Genomic DNA, 19,540 nt, shown 5'->3' on the forward strand with positions numbered 1-19,540 from the left:
TCATAAGTACCATATCTTACAAAAGTGAATAATTGAAATAAACTTACCTTGCACTGTCTTTTTTTACGGAGGTTGAATGGTAGTGGAAATTGTCGGTCTTGCAACGTCATTTCTCTAGTCGACGTTTAACGATGAATTGTGTATAGAAAAATAGTACAACCATGAATTTTTTTGAGTTTTTTTTATTGTTTTAATTGTTTGTTATAGTTAATTTAATGACAATATAAAGATCAATTCATTTCACACATTGGGTTCGTGTCACTGTATATCCCCCCCTTTTTTTTCTTCCGGAAAACCAACATCTTAGAAATCAATTCTTCCTGACTCGCAGATTATAACAGAATGGAAGTCGTTGGGCATATCTCACAACCTTGTAGGAGGGTACTATGTACCAGGTACTTTATAGATTGCATCAGCTTCAAACTTAAGTGTAAGTGAGAAAAGCCCTTCTTTTGTTAACCTCCTTCAATTGTAGAGAGGTTCTTTTTTATGAAATGCGTTTTTACAACGATAATTTCAAAACGTAATTTAACTTACATGTATGAAATTAAATGCATACACTGTTAAAATTGTAATGGTTTTTAATATTCAGAATGTGATGGACCTTTATATGACGTAATGAGATAGTGTTCCTTCAATATCCAGGACAAGTCCACCTCTACAAAATCCACCTTTACATTTCTCCTCTAGAACAGTCAGAATAATCATCAAGAAATGCATTTGCTGTTGTCTTGATAAATTATCTTGAAAACAGTTAATGCGTTCATCACGAATGTACGTATTAGAAATATTTGAGGACTAAAAGTGGTAAACGTTGTAAGTGCCAAAAGCGAAAGTGTCGGGAAATCGCATCGTTCAGCACATCAGCCCGTAAGAACGTTCACACTAGTGACCTCTTTCCACACCCTTTGAACTACTTAGAGGGCTCCCAGCCACATTTCACGTTTACCACATTATAAAGCATGGCACATTTCACAGTTTCACGTGGAAAACGGTGTTTGAATTATTGTGGCACTTCAGCGTTTACCAATTTTAGTCTTCATTTATAAACGTGTATATTTTGTAGGACAAAGGCTCTTGTATAGATAACTAACTTTGCTGCGCGCACACACACACACACACACACACACACACACACACACACACACCTCTCATGTGAACTTTATTCACATGCCTCAAACAGTAATATGTTGAATAAAAGACATTGTTTAATGAAACTGCTTTATTTTTTATAAACAAAATACAATATTCATGATGTGTATTTGCAAAAGGGTTCTGAAGCTGAGAAAAGAACAAAAAAGGAAAGTAAGAATGCCAATTCGACCCGAAGAAGAAGCCTCGTGACGTCACCTGAAAAGAAAAGAAAAAAACGCATAAGAAAAATGTGAATTGATACTGAACAGACACACAAACCAACACACAAGTGGCCGAGTACGTTGAGTGGTTGTCTCACGGTCTTGCCACCACAATCCCATGTTCGATTCTCCGTCCAAGACATTGACTTTCCTTTGCGGAAATCCCTTCATCAGTTTCGTTTCATTATCATTCATCATTATCGTTGTGATCAGCCTAAAGGGGAAGAGAAACGTTGTGGTGAAAAGAAATACAAAACACAAATACAGAATGAACGTATATCTCACGGTTGCATACTTGCAGGATAAAATTATTGCATTTTCGAGCCTAGAGTCTGAAGTTGAAAAATTTGCTTTATAGAACTAACAGAACGATGAATTAATATTAATAAATTAACTATTGTGTAATCATGAAGTGGCCGTGGTGGTTCAGTCGGTAACGCGTCTGACTACCATGCTAAAGGTCCCGGGTTCGATCCCCGGCCGGTTCAAATCCGGGAACTTTTCTAACGATGTAAGCGGCCCCGGCGCCCACCCAGCGTCGAATACTATGGGTACCTGGGGGAAACCCTGGGGGGTAAAGGGGCGGTCAGGGGCGTGATGCTGATCACATCACCCCCACTCATGACCGGATCAAGAAAGTATGGGGCGTTACCCCCCCACCCCTTATACGCTATGACAGGGGAGCACTTTACTTTACTTTGTAATCATGAAGAGTAATATGTGGTTAGATTAAGTGTGGCTTGTTGATAAGTATAAAATTTGTTATCAACCACTGGATGTAATGAAACGAGCCGGAAAAATGGTAGAAAATGGAAGCAAAATCAATCAATCAACCAATGAAACGACAAATTTCAGGATAACCTCTCATAGTCAGGTATAATTTATGCCATGGTCCTGTTCCGGGCTGCGGCTCGGCTATTGAGGAACACTTGTTTGTACCGATTCAACAACATTAACATTACGAATTCAAAATGTAAGACCTATCAATGAGTTAGATGAAATTACCAAACATTAAATTGTCTGACATGTTACTGATTTTCACCCAGAATTTACTAAATTACGAGTAATAATCTGCTAGCGTGATCATAATTTCATACAAATATTAAGAACCAGTTGTCCTCCTCCGTCTAGGGCGCTGTGATTTGGGCTCCTACTACGGGATGGCATGGGTTCGAGTCCGTCTGGGTTAAGTCTCTGGATTTTCGGATTGTGTAACCCACCATCGTGAGGAAATTGGGGAGCTGCGAGTGAGCAGCGTAACCCGGTCTGAGAAATCTCCTGTAACGGCTGAGGGTTCGACGTGCTGACCTAACGTCACCCCATTACTAGTTGCAGATCTCCACACCTCTATGTAAGATTGTGGCGGGAAGACTGACAGTAGGGAGATAGGCCAAGTCCTTTCGAGGGCTGTCGCGCCATGAGTTATTATTATTATTATGAACTAGAAATATAGCTACTTATGTTGTAGGATATCATATCAGGAAGAATTTTAAACCGACCATTTATCGTTCGTTACGCAATAGAATTAAAATAAGAAATTCAACTTCACAAATAAGAGAATACTTATGAAGTCTTCCATAAAGGAAACTGGAATTTTGAGTTTTGAAGAAAGTAATACAATAAATGAAAGGTGGGGTCAGTATCGCCTTGCAGGACTCTGTTAAAGGATTATGAGGTAATTATGAGTTAAAAAAAACAGCGGGATAGAGCCCAATTCGGGCAGTGGGAGTTGAATTTGCGACCTCAACAACAATGATCTCTGATCAAGTGCATAGTATATTTTATAATTATTTTGCGTTCATTTTGCACACTTCTCTAGGTGACTATCAGAGCGGACTAGTCAGAAACAATATAATAATAATAATTACCTTTCAGCGTTTGCCGTAGACAAGACCGCTGTAGGCATATGGGTAGCCAGAGTAATAGCTGTAATAGCCTCCATAGTATGGGTAGATCAGCTGTGCGCTGGTAAGGGCAGTGAGAGCCAAGATGGCCAACACAAGAAGAATCTGTAAAAAAATTTTAAAAAAATTAAAAAATGAAGAACTCATACTACGCATAAAATACAGTACAGTGGCATCAATTATTTTACACATTGACAGGATTTAAACACTTATTGGGTTTTGGCAAAAATAACGTTATCCATTCATGAACATTTTTTACATTTACATTGTTGTACACAAGTACGAGTTTTTTTTAAAAAAAAAAAAATATATTGTATATAGGGTGTCTATATGTCTTTTACCAGTTTGAAATAGTTACATGGAATACAATGTTTATGCGAAATACTAAGTGACCGTCCAAGTTTGTACTGATTCACTTTTTGTGTGTGTTCCATGTGTGTTTTTTCATGAAATGTCTTCCACATAAAAATGGATCCAGTGTAGATTGACACCAAATATGCTACACAGATTCAGCAAGACAATACTACAAAGCACAGAAAGCCTAGCTTCACGACAGTCTATTCGAGAATGGCGTAAAAATTGTATGCGATATCGAGACATTTGCCACAGTTGCAGATCTTCAGTAGTCTCTCATCCTTCAGCAGGATGAAGTGCCTACTCTTCACAGGGATATATAGTACGTGAGTTCCCAAATCAAACCGATTCTGATCTGTATGTTGGAAGATATATACTTTTGTCAAATTGACATGATTTTATGAACGCGTGTTAACTACGTACTATGGAAATATCGCGCATAACAAAATAGAAAATGTTAGTAAGGTGTCGAGCAAAGCCTGCGGTCTAACGCGATCCTTATTGCCATAAAAACTCATATCCATTAAGATTCAGGCAATTCCTTTAAGTAGGATATTCACATCTTTAAGTTGACAAAATATAAGATTAAGCTAAAGTGTTTCGTAAATAGGAAATACTTTCTTACATCATCAGGTATGAATTAATTGATGAGTATTTGGAAATCTTCAGTTTTCATGTAGAAAATACCAAAAGTAGGTGGACAGTGAATAATAACATTTATGGTAAATGTTTTGTCTCTTAGGGCTTGAGTACCAAATGTTTCAACCCATTTTCTTCTAAGGGCTTCAGCATTTGCAGACACAAACACCATAGTTATAATGAACACCATTGTTATAGTATAACCCTAACACAAACCCTATTCCACTACTGTCCACCTACTTTTGGTTCACTCTGTATACAAGTACACCAATTTCTAAAAGTAGAATGCAAACTACTATGAATATTCCTCCTGTTCAACATGGCAATGGTAACGTGAGCCAGTGATATGCTCATCTCAAAGATTAAGCCAAGCATGTCTCAGTACAAAGCTGAGCATAATGAAACGCTCATTACATCAGTTATGGTTCATTATAGCTTTAATTTGTTGTTCCTATCATGTTTGTTAGGTCGTGAGTTGTTGCATGACTTCCCACCTTAACAATAAACGTATGCAACTGAAGAATCCTTACAGATATTAGTACATGATATTATTATATAAGTGAAAGTACTTATAAAATAGCACTGCAATCTACTTTTTTATTTCTGTATCTTCCTGGAATTAACACAATGCATCCATCTTCTATTTGAATGCACAATTTAAGCACAATTTAAATGTAATGAAAGTGTTGAAAATAGAGACATATGTATTAATAAGAAAATTTAACAAATAGTGACATCTCGAGGCCTTAATTAAAATAATCTAGTCACTGCCAATAAATTTTATAATTGAAATTCCAAAAGAATGGTCTGTGTTACGCTGCTTAGAGTGTATTTTATCATCATCATGTACGCCTTTAAAAAAAATAGGGAATATGAATGTTCTACTTCTTAAATGCTAGAGTTCCTTAAAATGGTATTCTGTAGAGTCTATAGTCATGACTCATGAAGGTTTTTTTTAGTACTGGAAACGTAATAATTTATTTCTATTAAGAGCACAAGTTTTCTAATGTTAGCTGATGATTTTATTAAAGGATATGATGATACCACATTCTGACACATTATCGATTAATCGATAGATTGCTTTTCCTACATTTTCTTAATCCAAAAGAGACTGGCACTCACTCAGACCTCTCTGTTACAGATATGTGCTGGAAAAGATAAAGATCCTACGATGAATTGGGATGAATGATGATATCTGTGAAGACGATGGAGGGATACAAGCCAAACTTTTTCTAATTTTTCACCTAGCCTGTGTAGTAATAAATCTTGTGTTTTGCGATAGAGGTTGGTCAATCCCAATACTGTTCTTAGGAGTCAGATTTTCCGATAGAGGTTCGTCCGTCTGTTGCAGTTAGAAACCACGTTGTGAGGTATTACATGTATTCTTGTCCTAATTCACTCTTTAAGCATTGGTTACCGCATTTTCTTTCACAATAATTATATCAATATCCGAAAGTGAATTTTGGTACACCCTGTACATATATTAATTACGAAGAAAGGGAAGATAAATATTATTAGCAGAATGCTGAAGCAAGTTTAAATAGTGTAAAGATTAGAAATACAAATCTGTAACTTAAATCCAGTAAGCAAACTTACCAGTTTGTACATGTTGATGATATCTTCTGATCTGCAGCAGAAGAACTATGCATAAGCAAGGCAGATGTCTATTTTATACCACCTAAATCCAATAAAAAAAATATGGCCTTGCTCAGGAGGAAGGACAGAACGAAGAAGACCCTAAGCTCCCCCTCCCCCTCCCAAACCCCCCTTTTGTTTCTCGCAATTTCTTGTAGCCCCGAAGATCACAGACGCTCGTTCTGCCATCTTGACGGATTTTCCTGGAGCGATTGCCACGCCCCCTTACACTCTGCCCAAAAGGGAATAATAACAATAAGCGTTCTTTCACGCACATGCACACAGCACGCACAGGAATGTCCGCTTCTAATCGCTTCCTCCAAGTTACGTAACGAGCCAAAACAAACCAAACGTCTTCTTCGCTGCGAAATCAGTTCCTTCTGTGGTCACTAGGTGGCAGTGGTGTGGGAGGAAGAGGATTTATTAAAGCGAAACGGTTGCACCTCTCCGTCTGGCAACTTTTTATGGTTGTTTAGAGTATTTTTCTTTTTGTTGTCATTCTTTTTTCTCTGTTAACAGAGCATGCAAAGACCTTGACAATAGTTTCCTCTAATTTGTATCTGCTACGTCATTATTAACGTTGTTTTTTAATTTGTTACTACTTCTCGTTATTAGATCCCAGAAAAAAGTTGAATCTGAACATTGTTATTAGGGGCACGAATATTTGTAATAAAGATAAACCAATTTTCTCTTAAGTAAACAATACATTTTAATTTATTATGAGTTGGTAATAAATGTTTAAAGCAGGTTGTTAAATCCCAATACTCGCATTTGTTAAAAAAAAAAAATACCATTTAAGCATAACAATTTTAGCAAAATAAAACACAATAAAATGGAATATTTCCGAAGTCTATGTCATCCACTAAAATTTCTCAGTATTTATGTCATATGTGTTATCTTTAAAATACTTTTTGCTAATTTCCTTTGATATTATTGCATGAGTGCAAATGTTAATGCTATGTGAATTGACAATGTCATTTTTCTCTTCCAGGTAAGACTTGTTGGTAGCAGACGAAGGTTCGATTGCCGAAGGGGGTGGAGTCCCAATAATTCGAGATGGACTGGGCCGAGACTATCTCGAACTGCAAAAAACTACAGTATGTGAATAATGAGATATACAGTTTTATTATGAATGTTGTACTTACTTGCCCAGTACAGTAGTAACAATGATGTTAGAGAAATATCAATATTGAACTTACACTTTAAAGAAATGGTCAAGCGTCTTCTACTTCACGACGTTGCATTGTTTCCGTTCACAAAACTACTCATATGAGCACTTATCAGAAGAAAACTCGTTTCTTTTCGCTTTTTTTTCTTTTTCCTGGGTTATGCGGAACATCGTATAATTATCGAGAATCCACTGTACCTAAAACGCCTAAAAATTACATATAATGCAAGGAACTGGTGCAAGTACTGATATAATAATTGAACACAACTGAATGCTTTTTGATTTGAACCTTTAAAGTTAAGAAAATTACCAATTGTGCTTTAATTTATATTTGAAAGTTGCTCTTTCTCTCTTTCTTTGTTTGTTTTTCTCTCTCTCTCCCTCTCTCTTTCATTCTTTCTATATTTCTCTCTCTCTCTATCTTTTGTTTTTTTCTCCATTACTCACTCGATCTTTTGGTCTATCTCTCCCTTTCTTTTTCTGTCTCGTTTTCTTATATTTTGATCTCTCTCTCTCTCTCTCTCTCTCTCTCTCTCTGTCTTTCTTTCTTTTTTCCTCTTTCTCTCCTTTTCTCCCAACTTTTCTCTGCACTTGAACCACAGTCTCTGCTTGATTTTTTTTGGAGATGCTAATACGTCTAAAATTTTTAACGGCTTCTACATGCAATATCTTAGTATTGCTGTCTTTCTTTTTGTTTCCTTTCTTCGCAGTCATTTTTTATATTTTGGATTTATTCTCATTTACAAAACAAAATCAACTGACTAGAACCATGCTTTCTGCCGTAAAAACAATTCAAATGTCTTGAGGAAATATGACGAAATAAAAGTACTCAACTTTTATTAGAAAAGAAAATTTATTTGTAGCCTCATTTTTTGGTAACATAACATTTTTACAGAGAAGCCAATGTACATAGGAGGAAGACAAGCTGTCACGTGATATGTTCAGCAGCCTGGATGGTATTCATGTTTGAAGTCACCTGGAAACAAAGGGAAAACTATGATGAGAACAATGTTATAAAGAGAAGAAAAAAAGCTATGAACTTCAGGAAATTGAAAATATTGAATACATAAAATAAAATTGTATATTTCACTTGCCATTGGAAATTTGAATATCTAATTTTTCTTGTTTCTTTACTATCGCAGTCATCCTTTATTCAAATAATATCAATTGGCTACACAGGGCCGCAAATTAAATTCAATTTAATGTTGTTTTTTGTTTAATAGGTGAACTTTATTATTTGTGCCATGCTGATCACGAATATGAAATTCGTTTTTCTCTATCACGCAAGGTTTTCTTACAAATCAAATTTCAAAATTTGGGCTTTGTACAATATTGCATAATGTTTTATTATAATTTTTCTTTTCTTCAATCAGAATAAGTAGCTTATCACACTAAACGCATCAACATGTTTATTTTAAAATGAATATAGACAGGGACAAAGGACCCATATAATATAGAAAACGACATATAGCAGTATATAATATACACACAAGAAAATCATTACACAATACATGTTTTCAGTTCTGTTTAGCACGCTTTCTTCTGTAAGCTTTCCTAACTTTCTTGTGATTTTCTTCTGACGTTTCTCTGTACAATGCCCAACAGTAGTCAGCCACCATGCTACACTCCAATGTCCTTCATACCTTTTCTCCATATCCCTCATATCCTGATGGAACCGTTCCCATTGTTCCTCACTTAATTCACCGAGATTTTGTGGAAAGTTATCAAAGTGTGAATGCAAAAAATGTAATTTGAGATTCATGTTGCAACCCAGCTCTTGAAATTTAAGTAACATATTCTCAACAACTTCTCTGTAATCAGGACTTCTGTGGTTCCCCAAGAAGTTCAACAGTACACTTTTAAATTATATCCAAGCATCTCTTTCAGCTACAGTCATTGTTTCCTCGAAGTCTTTATCATTCATTAATTTCCTAATGTCTGGTCCAACAAAAACACCTTCTTTCGCTTTGCCGTACGACAGGGATGGAAATTTGTTGCATATGAACTGGAAACATTGTCCTTCCTTGTTAAGTTCCTTCACAAATTGTTTAATCAGCCCTAATTTGATATGAAGAGGAGGAAGTACAACTTTCTCAGGACTGACTAATGTTGTTGTACGATGTTCTTTGAACCCGGGTTCAACGTTTTCCGTATTGGCCATTGTTTTCTTTCCCAGTGGTAATATCGTGCCCTACTATCCCACTCACAGATGTAACATGGCATTTTCATAAATCCACATTGTAGTCCAAGTAAAATGCTCAAAACTTTAAGATCATCACACACCAACCAACCATGGTCCTCATATTTAATTTTATTAAGAACAAGTTGCATATTGCTGTAGTTTTCTTTTAGTGACACAGAATGAGCAATATTACATATTCCATTATGTAACAGAACAAATTTTAAATTTGTTTTATTCGAGTCAATGAATAGCCTCCAATCAGTTCAAAGACAAGGAAAATTCAACTTAGTCAGCAAACCGGACACAACAACAAAACACGAGAGAATCTTGTTTCGAGAAATAAGGCACAAACTCTTTTTCTCGGTGTCTGTACCAGGAAAATGTTGATCCACGAGCCAGCAAGTTATTTTCGTTAAGTCTGGAACCAAGAAGCTCAGCTGATTCTTTAGATAAATTTAGGTCTCTAACAAAATCATTGAGTTCGCTTTGAGTGAACGGTATAGGGTCACGAGATCCGTGAGGGGGTCATAAATGTCATCTTCCATTTCACTTCCTTCCACTGAATCACTTAGTGAACCAGGATCACTTACACACTCAAGACTTGATGGAGGTGTCGGTACAGGGTAGTCTGGACCGTGCAACAAAGGTCTCATTGCAGAGGGAATATTGGGATACACTATCCTCTTCTTGTTTCTAATATTTCGACCTACAATTTCACAGGAACAGAAGTAACAATCATTGCTGTGATTCCTGAGACTCTCTCCACACCATGGGTATTGCAAATGGCATAGATGGCCGCTTTCCTGTGCTCCAGTTTCGTAAAGATTCCACACATAATCTACATACCTTGTGTGGGACCCACGATTTATCTTGATCTCCTAGTTTCATTTTAAAGTACGCGTAATATGCTCTTCTTATAAAATCTGCAATTTCCTGTCTCTGTACCCGGGGAACAAATTCACCGCAGATGTAGCAAAGCATATCTGGGCTATTCAGACAACCACGAGATCCCATGGCCACACCATGCAAATTAGGACTTTTGAGAGTTACATATAAAATTAATTTCAAATGATATATCAATGTTTTACATAGTATTATTTTCAGCATTTAGGCAAGAAACATATTAATTAATTTAAATAAAACAAAACTTCTCTCTATTTAAAGCTTGTTCGTCTTTATTACTTGTTGAATAATTTTGAAACGTACCAGTGACATCTAGCGACAATCACTTCAATTGCACTGAAACGTGCATACCACAACCCACATATAAAAATCGTGAATAGTAAAAAATTCTTGCGTGATGTGAGAAAACTAATGCCAGTTTCAGCATCAGCAAGTTCAAATGCATGTAAAACACCCAAAATTATAAAAACAACAGAACCCATGCGGCCCTAGTATAGAAATGCTTACCAATTCCGTATCTTATACGTATTGAGGAGCTAAAATTATGTGATTTTCGTTTCATTAATTACAAATAGTGGTGTACTTATATTTTTATATAGGGGAGACCACACGTTTTGTTATTTGTTTGTCATTTACAGTCGCTTTTCTGAGAGTTTTAACTAATTGCAGTGTCCATAAACTTACATTTCAAGCACGCATCACAATTATGGTTTACTAGCAATAACACTCCAGAAACGAAAGAAGACAATGTCAAAGCTTGCTTAAGTTTACTTTCATGCTCAGACAGGCCAATAGGGACTGGGCCTACAATTTAAATTGGGATCCGAATCAACATGTGGCCCCACTGGGGATCGCCCAGCAACCCTTAGACACGAACGTAGAATGTTACTAAATTGTTTACAATAGTAAACAGCAATGTTTAGTAAACTGATAACTATTCTGTTTGGGGAGGGGTGATTACATGTCGTTGAGATGGAGGGTGTGTGTGTGTGTGTGTGTGTGTAAGAACGATATACCTCTTTAAAGGTGCCAATCATTTGTTCCATCATACATTTCATCGGTCCATCCTCATCGTCGCATTAACTCAAGAGGTACACAGAGAAAAGTAAACACATTAATTAACGCAAGATAGTGCTAAAAGTTGTAGTCTCAAGAAAACTTCTAAATGCATCAGATATTGCATATGCACTAAAATGAATGTGATTGTATAAATAGGTTATTATTTATAATACATTAATCCACTCGTTAAAATGCATAATATATTTTAAGCACTTACTTCCAAATAAAACGAAGTTATTTTTAATTATTAAGATATAAATAGTTCGTCCAAGTGTTTTAAATAAGGTTTCCTTTCATGGAATGTAGCATAGACAGCATTTTGAGTAACGTATTATGTTGGTCATTTTTAATTTGTTTGAGAGAACTTCTTTTCATATCTTGAACAAGAAATTAACAACGATAACATTAGTATGTGTTAATGCCATTAGCAGTAAGTGCATAAATATAAACTAGTTGTATGAACTCATGGTACAACAAAGGCATAAATGCAATAAAATTAATTAAATTTCAATTCAATTAGGTATTCGAGTATTTCGTTTAATTCATCTTAACAACATTAAAATAGATTGAATCAGACGTTTCAAGGAAACAGCAGTTACACGCATGGTTATAGCAATTTAGTGAATAAACTTGCATTTTCTTTTATGTATATATAAGGAAGGAAGGTGACGTAAAAATAATCGCAATAAAAAAATAAATAAAACTTGGCTCGTGTTAAGAGTCAGAAATATTTGTTCACTTTCTTAAAAATATCTGAGGTGCAAAGACGTTTTACATGGATGAAATTGTGAATGCAGTGCCCCAATGACCATAAACAAGATCCTTATGAAAAAATAGCGAGTTATAGGGGATGGCGATGTATGTGCGGACATTTAGGCTAACGTAAGAGGTGAGACTTGCCTACTATCGTCGCCCATAGAAGTAGCCTCCATAGTATGGGCTAGAGTAGCCATAGCCGAGGGCATGTCCATAGCCTCCAAGACCATAGTATCCAAGGTACTGGGCTGATGCGGCACACAGGATGGCCAGCAGAGAGAGAACCAGCAGCAACTGAAAGTAAGGAGAACGGACGTGTCAATTGATGACAAGTAGGACTACTTATGTTGACTGCAGTAACACTTAAAAATTCATACATAGCTAATGATGCATTTTTAGTGCGTCAAATGATGCTTTTATTAGATGTTGTCCCCTCCTGTGAAGCCCTAAAATTAATCAATTAACACAAAAACACACGATTATTAAAATAAAAATATGCACCTAAAGTGTCATGGAGTAGTTGGTTATATACCGGATTTGTAGCAAAATCACAGGTGCGTTGTAGGTTCGAGCCCCACCACCCACTGGCGTGCGCGGGATTTTATTTCGGAGTGAGCTGGAATTGCAAAGGTAGATATTACATAACTGCGTTCTGGCTGGAACAGGGCAGAATGCACAATAACATATTTCGTAATTATTACTGTAAACCTTCGTTTTAGAAGTTGTTCAAAGACAAAAATGACATTCGCGAGTCATTTTAAGGGGAATTTTTCAGTCAACTTTTCTTTTCCACGAGTTCTTTACTGGGTTCATTTGAAAAGTTATATTTTTATCAAGATTTCAGGAGGAGTTGTAGTCCCATCAGATCCCCCCTGCGTACGCCAGTCCCACCATCGGCAAAAAAAAGTGTTCACTTGAAAACCAAACCATATCATCTCGAAATGCAATGTTAGAATAAACAAAGTTGAAAGCACTGTTCAATGGAGAATGTCCACTATGCATACTTATGTAGAACGATTGTCATGGAACTGAACATACAGTTTAAAGTGGTATTCTGTGGCCCCATCAGATATCTCTTCAAGGCGACTGCGTTACCCATTACGCTATCGTGTCTGTTGTGATTTTAGACGATTAACTCAAGTTTTTTTCTAGCAATTTTCGAGCTAAACATGCGAGTTCTTGTTTGGACAACACAAGGTGACTCTGGAAGAATACGCAAGACACAACAACAGCCAAAGCATACTCACAAGCTTAAACATGATGATCGTTGGCGGATAGAAGCACCTTCTGTCACAGCTGAACGAGAGGTATGCTATGTCCGCCAACCGACCAGCAAAACCTTTATATATGCACTTTGCAGTTCTGTCCAGGTGAGCTGGTGCATACAGAAAAAAACGAAAGACGCAGAAAAATGTGAATAGGAAAAGTGTTCAGCTGTTGGTGTGGATATTGGTCAAGGTTGCCAATGCCTCTTCCTTGGAGCTCATATTACCCTCATTCTCATTCAAAACGTTATTCTTCCGGGCTATCTTGCCTGTAATGTATGCGTCTCTTAACTTAACGACGGCCCTATTGGGGAAAAGCATTCTGGACCAAAGATAAGAATTGCATAAGCTTTGCTGAACGTTTTTCCAAAGAGGCTTGTTCTACTTTTGCACATCTTATACTTGTCTTGGAGGTACCTTTTATGGCAGCAAGGTCTAGTGGGTTTCATTGTTCACCGTTGATGTTCCGATGATGAAAGTAAGGATTGATTCTTAGACAAAAAATCTTCATTGTTACAGCTGTTTTATTCTTGCGCTTTTTTGCCTTCAGGGCGAAGTTCTTGTTAATGTTTTTTGTTGTCCTGCACATATTTGTTTCTTCTCAGCTAATGTTATGTAAGTGTAACTATTGAATTTAGGCAGTGGTGTGTCCATTTGCGGTCTGTTCGTATATTCTTCATTGCTAGAGTTCGCATGATGAAATACGAGCCCTGGATATTGTTTCATGCATCAAGCTCTAGGTGCAAAATACCATGGCGTTCAAAATGTCCTATGTTCATCTTTTTCTCATTTTTGACATATTCAGAACTCTGTCTAAGCTATACACTGTGCATATTGGGAAATTAAGAACCGAAACTCGCAAATGTTTGGCGTTAATTGGCTACAATTTGGTGGTCCAAATGGGGCAAGTTCTCAATGTTTCAATCAATTTGCTACCGTAAAAATTAGAAATGTTGAGCTGAAACTTTCACAGGTACATCAGTCTGGTAATGCACTTGAGCGAAATCGATCAATTTCTACTGATGGCGGACTTTAAATTTACCATAAAGAAACTTTGAAAGCTTTACTTGACGCGGTTTTTTCCATATTCTCTCTTACCTGGCACTATTGTTTTCTTTAAGAAACTCTTGCCTATTTGATTGGTTGATTGAATTCATTATTTTACGTCGCTTTTCTCCCACTCTTGGTTAATAGCGACGATGAGAATAAGTGATGATTTAATGAACTTGATGAATGGACATTCAATGGACCCAGGCCTAGGCTTGGATTCGAAATCGGGGCCTCTGGCGTCGTAGCACCTGAAAAGGGAAATATTCATTACTGGCCTTTCCAACAAATATTGAAGCCATTTTTGTATCGCGGTAGAAGACGAGTGGCGTAATATCCTACAGGAAAGAATATTAAATTTGATTCAGTCTATGCCTAATCGTATGCGGGCTGTTATTAGATCAAGGGGAGGCCATACACGTTATTAGAAATTAACAATTGTTACCATATGTTATTGTTTAAGTTCTTGAAAACTCAGTTTTCTATCATTCTGAAATGGTGTTTTTTTTTCTTCAAAGCATTACATTTTGAATATTTTCACTTATCAGAATAATGCAATGTTAATAAATTTAGCTTCACTTTAAGCGTTGTTAAATGATCTTTCAAACAACATACTTCATACTTCTTTTATTGTCTTATTCTCTTATTATTTTTTCTAAAAAACATTTTATGTCAAAAGTGTGAGGTGGGTCTATTTCTTTGCACGCAAGTGTATGTACATACATGCAAAGCGAGAACATTGTCGTAAAACTCCGAACAAATCCATTTGAGAGCATCAACTTGGCAACAGTGCAAGCTATACCAACCCTCTTCATTTCGTATCTACGCCTATAGTCTTTCCATAAAACCCACCACAAGGCTTTGCCAATAGCCAACGTAGATTTGTACGGAACATATTCACCACCGTTCAAGGTCTTTTCCAGTAGCCCATAAGATCTGGAAGGAAAATTTGTTGGTCTAAATATCTGCAGGCCTTCAGAACATTTTCAATGTCTTCCATAGCTTGCGGTCACGGATATGGCCTTTGGTCTTTAAGAGATGAGTTGGAATTAAAAGCTGTTCCGTGTCTTCTTGTCTCGAAGAAAATGAGATCAGCTCCATTTCTGGAGCCTCTTGATGTTTTTCATTCTCGTGCCGTCATAATATCCTTTCTTGTTTCTTATGAGTGCTGGCGATTGCTTTGGGCGACAGAGTAAGGTTGCAATCTGTGACGCAACCAAGGGGGGCTTTGCCTCCCCCCCCCCCAAACCTTCGACGGAAGTCAATTCTAGGGGGGCAAGGGGGCAAACATTGATGGCCAAGGGCAGCCGCAGGGGGGTGAAAGAAGCAATTGCCCCCTTTGATTTCAAATTTTATGCAAATAAAAATACATTTCGTAAAATTGTCTTGCTCGATTCGCTCGCAATGCTTGCTTTTCTCAGTCTTGTCAAGTTCAGAGCCGTAGCTAGGGGGCGGTGGGAGTATAAATTAAAAAAAAAGTTGTGAAAGAGTGAATGCCGTAGCACACTATTAAATCAATATTGCTTTCAATTGCAAAACTTGGATCTAAGAATGTTCTTGCTCGCTTCGCTCGCAAAGTGATTGTTTTCTGTAATGTATTTAAATAATATGCGTTGTGTATATATTTATTGAATTAGAATACGTCTAAAATTTACTGTTAGCATGTTGCATATGTCTGAAACATATGTTGTACATGAAAGTTTGTTCCAAGGAAATGCTCTAGCACCGACTTCTACCCCCTTTTGCGTAATTTAAGAGGATAATAACGCCTTTGATACTACCACTACTAGTAGTAGAAATAATAATAATAATAATAATAATAATAATAATGCCATTCTTAATGTTTTTGTTATTATTATCTTTATAATATATTATTTTAACATTATAATATATATATATATATATATATATATATATATATCAATGCAATTATTAATGTTTTTGTTATCATTATTATTATTATTATTATTATTATTATTATTGGTACTTTTATCCTGGTACTTGCCCCCCCGACAAAAAATCCTGGTTGCGCCTCCGGTTACAATCACGTTGCAACAAGCATGAATGAAATATGAAGTTAATGAATGTTTGTTTTCACTTCTTGTGATTATCAAACCTCATCACAGAAATTACAGCGTGCCAATTGGTCCACAAGAAGACGTCCGTGACGGAGTGGTTAGCGCTACAACGATAAGGGTCCTGGGTTCGAATCCAGAATTGGGCATGGGTATTCTTTGGGGGTGTCCTATCATCAATTTCATGTCATCACCCTCATCTCTGCGATTAGTGGCAGAATAGCGCAGTAAAATAAATCAAATCAATCAATCAATTGGTCTACAAATTGGGGGGGATTCCTATTTTGTGATCATGATAACTGTCACAAAGTTATAGCTTTTTTTTACTAAATTTTACTCATCTAGTAACGTGACAAACTTCATGATGTAATGACATCTCTCACAGAGTAAGTAAGTACACTGTCGTTACAATATGATTCTGATTAATTATTTTCCCTATCTTTCACCTTCCTATACACCTCTCTCTCTCTCTCTCTCTCTCTCTCTCTCTCTCTCTCTCTCTCTCTCTCTCTCTCTCTCTCTCTCTCTCTCTCTTCCCCTTTCTTCAATTCTTTCTTTTCTATTGAATCAAGTCCTCTTTCAATTCCTCCTTCTTTCACTCTTCCTATTTATTTCTTTTTCCTTCTCTCTCTCTCTCTCTCTCTCTATCTTATTATCTTTCTCTCCTTTCACTCCCTCTCTTTCCTATTTCTTTCTCTCGTTCCTTCTTCTTTGTCTATCTTCCAGTCTCTCTCTCTCTCTCTACTTTCCTTCCCTTTCTCTCTCTCTCTCTCTCTATTTTCCTATTTACCTCTTTCTCCCTTTCCATACCGCCTTACTCTTTTCTGTTTTCTTTCTCTCCCTTTCTCTCGTCGTTCTTTTTTCTGCAGTTCATTTTCTATCACTCATTCTTCCTGTCTCAATGGCTCTTTCTCTAACATCCCCTCTTTTTCTCTCTCTTTCTTATCTCTTTAGATAGGTCCCGGGTTCGGATCGCACTTTAAACTGTAAGTCCAATCCCGATTAGTCTACTGTGCGTAAGGTGGACTTAAAAAACAAAAAAACTCAAACTTTAGAAAGGCAAGAGCCCACCGTTCTCCTCTCTAGAAACGACACGCATCTCGGAGTGAAGTACAAAATATAGCAACAAGATTCTGCATCAAGATTATCAAACACAGCCAGCTGCCTTCAGATCACACATTGCAACGAGAGAGGTGCCATTGCAGTGCATACAGACAGGCTACATACAACATTCTCCTCACGTACACCGCTGGTTCAATTCGTTTCCTGGCGACATGACTTGTTTCTTGCTTATCTCCCGAAGATGCGTGATGCTCGACACTCGTCACCCTCGCCACCTGGGGAAAGCCAGTTATTTATAAGAATATTAAAAAGAGAAATGTCTGGCATTCGAGACGCTACAAGAGACGTCCTTGATGCGTTTAAGCAAGGAAACATCTCTTTGCGAAACACGAGTGAATTCTCGTTCTGTTGGTCATGATTTGTGCGTCCCACCTGGCACATATGCATACGTAAATCGAATTACTTAATAGTTAGAGGTGGTATCGAGACTAGACGAGATTTGGCTGACTATTGTCTTGTCTCGTGTGTGTTAAAGTCTGTCTCGTTCTTGATCTCGTCCCGTTTTGGTACCATAACTAATCAAAGGTTTTCTGACTTTCCTTTAAGCATCCAAATGTCAACCTCACTTCCACCTCGGTAAACCGTATTTCTGGAGGCCAACGATGCAATGGCGTCTGGACCTAGAGTCAGTATAATTCTCTGTAGGGCTGTGTGTAGTTCGGGGTTTTGTCCTTGTGCTGAGTGTCCTTTTACAGCCTCAGCTTTTTAACTTGGGTAAATAGATTTTATTCCTCAGACACAAGTGTTCATTTTAGTTATGATAAGGAGCTTGTCCCAGCATAATATGATGGGTGAAAATATCCTAAGTGCTGACGCACCCAGAGTTTTCCCTTCAATATATCAGTCGATGTAAACGCTGACTAAATTGATGGATTTATAATATATTCTAATGATAATTATAATGCTGTATTTGCTAGAATGTTGTATTATTGTATTATTGCATTTTCGCAGAATAGATATTAAGCACTGTATATCGTTAAATTATTATTATTATGATTATTATAACTATTATTATTATAACTATTATTATTATTATAGCTACTATTATTATATTATCAATAAAATTGAAAAAATTCAGAATAAATTTTTACGACATATTTACTACCGTAACAATCCCTAAGATTGTATGTTTATTTTATTAAGTCTCTCTGAACGCTTCATGTTGACCAGGGCATTCACTTGTTTTTCTCAGCTGTCTCAAGCCTCTTAGGCATGTTTACAATGCATTGTGTTGTGCCATGCAAACCTCCTGAGCATTCAGGAAACAGGTAATACTTCTGGGTTTGGTGTCAGCGGTTTGCATGGTAGCAATTATAATAAACACGATTCGGCGATTCGGCATCGAGGAAGAGCTCGATGGCCAGGGAATATAGAGGTGAGACAAGCTGGGAAGTGACTGGACTTTGGGAATTGAGTTGGTAGAGAGAGGTGGTCAGCAAGGCAGGAGGTCGATAGTGGAAGCACGCTTTGGTCAGCATAAGAGAGAAGCTTACAGAGGACTTCGCTATTTTCATTCAGCTCAGAGACTTCAGTTAGACAGGTAATTATCCTACACCCAGCCATGATACAGGTTCAACGGTTCACAAAATCCAACGAGTTACCATTGTCTTTTCAGTAGTTTAATTCCTTTGTGTAATTTGTACCTTTCGCATGCCAAGCGATAACTCGTCATGGGAATGACGAGTGGTCTCATCAAGAGGATGAATGATGAGTAGTTTACATCACTCCATCGATTAACTGGTTCAGATCCCTTCATTCTATAGAATGACACGCTACAAAAAATACAAGAGCTCTTCATATGCAGATCGCATCTCCTATGTTAAATTACTAAATGAATTCTCATGTGATACACTTCAACGAAGACGCGAAACGGCTGACCATATATTCCTATACAAACTTGTCAATGGTATACTTGAGTGTGAAAATCTTATACAGTTGATAAACTTTAGCGTCAATTATAAGGTATTAAGAGTAAGACAACCATTTTACTGCAATAAATCAAACACAAAATTCCATCAAAATTCTCCAATCATTAGATTATTAAGTAAACATAATAATATTGTCCCGAATGGAATT

At 36.9% G+C, this 19,540-nt stretch overlaps 2 long non-coding RNA genes across 2 annotated transcripts; both read right to left on the minus strand.

Moving 5' to 3' along the window:
- Nucleotides 1-1,204: 1,204 nt before the first annotated feature.
- On the minus strand, nt 1,205-6,007 carry LOC145988770 (uncharacterized). Its single transcript, XR_014441782.1, has 3 exons — nt 5,849-6,007; nt 3,224-3,364; nt 1,205-1,350 (listed from the first exon to the last, which is right to left on the minus strand). It is a non-coding gene; the product is annotated as an uncharacterized LOC145988770 (long non-coding RNA).
- A 1,882-nt stretch (nt 6,008-7,889) lies between these two features.
- Nucleotides 7,890-13,314, minus strand: LOC145989402 (uncharacterized). Its single transcript, XR_014441839.1, has 3 exons — nt 13,203-13,314; nt 12,100-12,249; nt 7,890-8,031 (listed from the first exon to the last, which is right to left on the minus strand). It is a non-coding gene; the product is annotated as an uncharacterized LOC145989402 (long non-coding RNA).
- Nucleotides 13,315-19,540: the final 6,226 nt, after the last annotated feature.

Source organism: Lepisma saccharinum, chromosome 6 (assembly GCF_977018435.1).
Source record: "Lepisma saccharinum chromosome 6, izLepSacc3.1, whole genome shotgun sequence".
Classification (NCBI taxonomy): Eukaryota; Metazoa; Arthropoda; class Insecta; order Zygentoma; family Lepismatidae; genus Lepisma; species Lepisma saccharinum.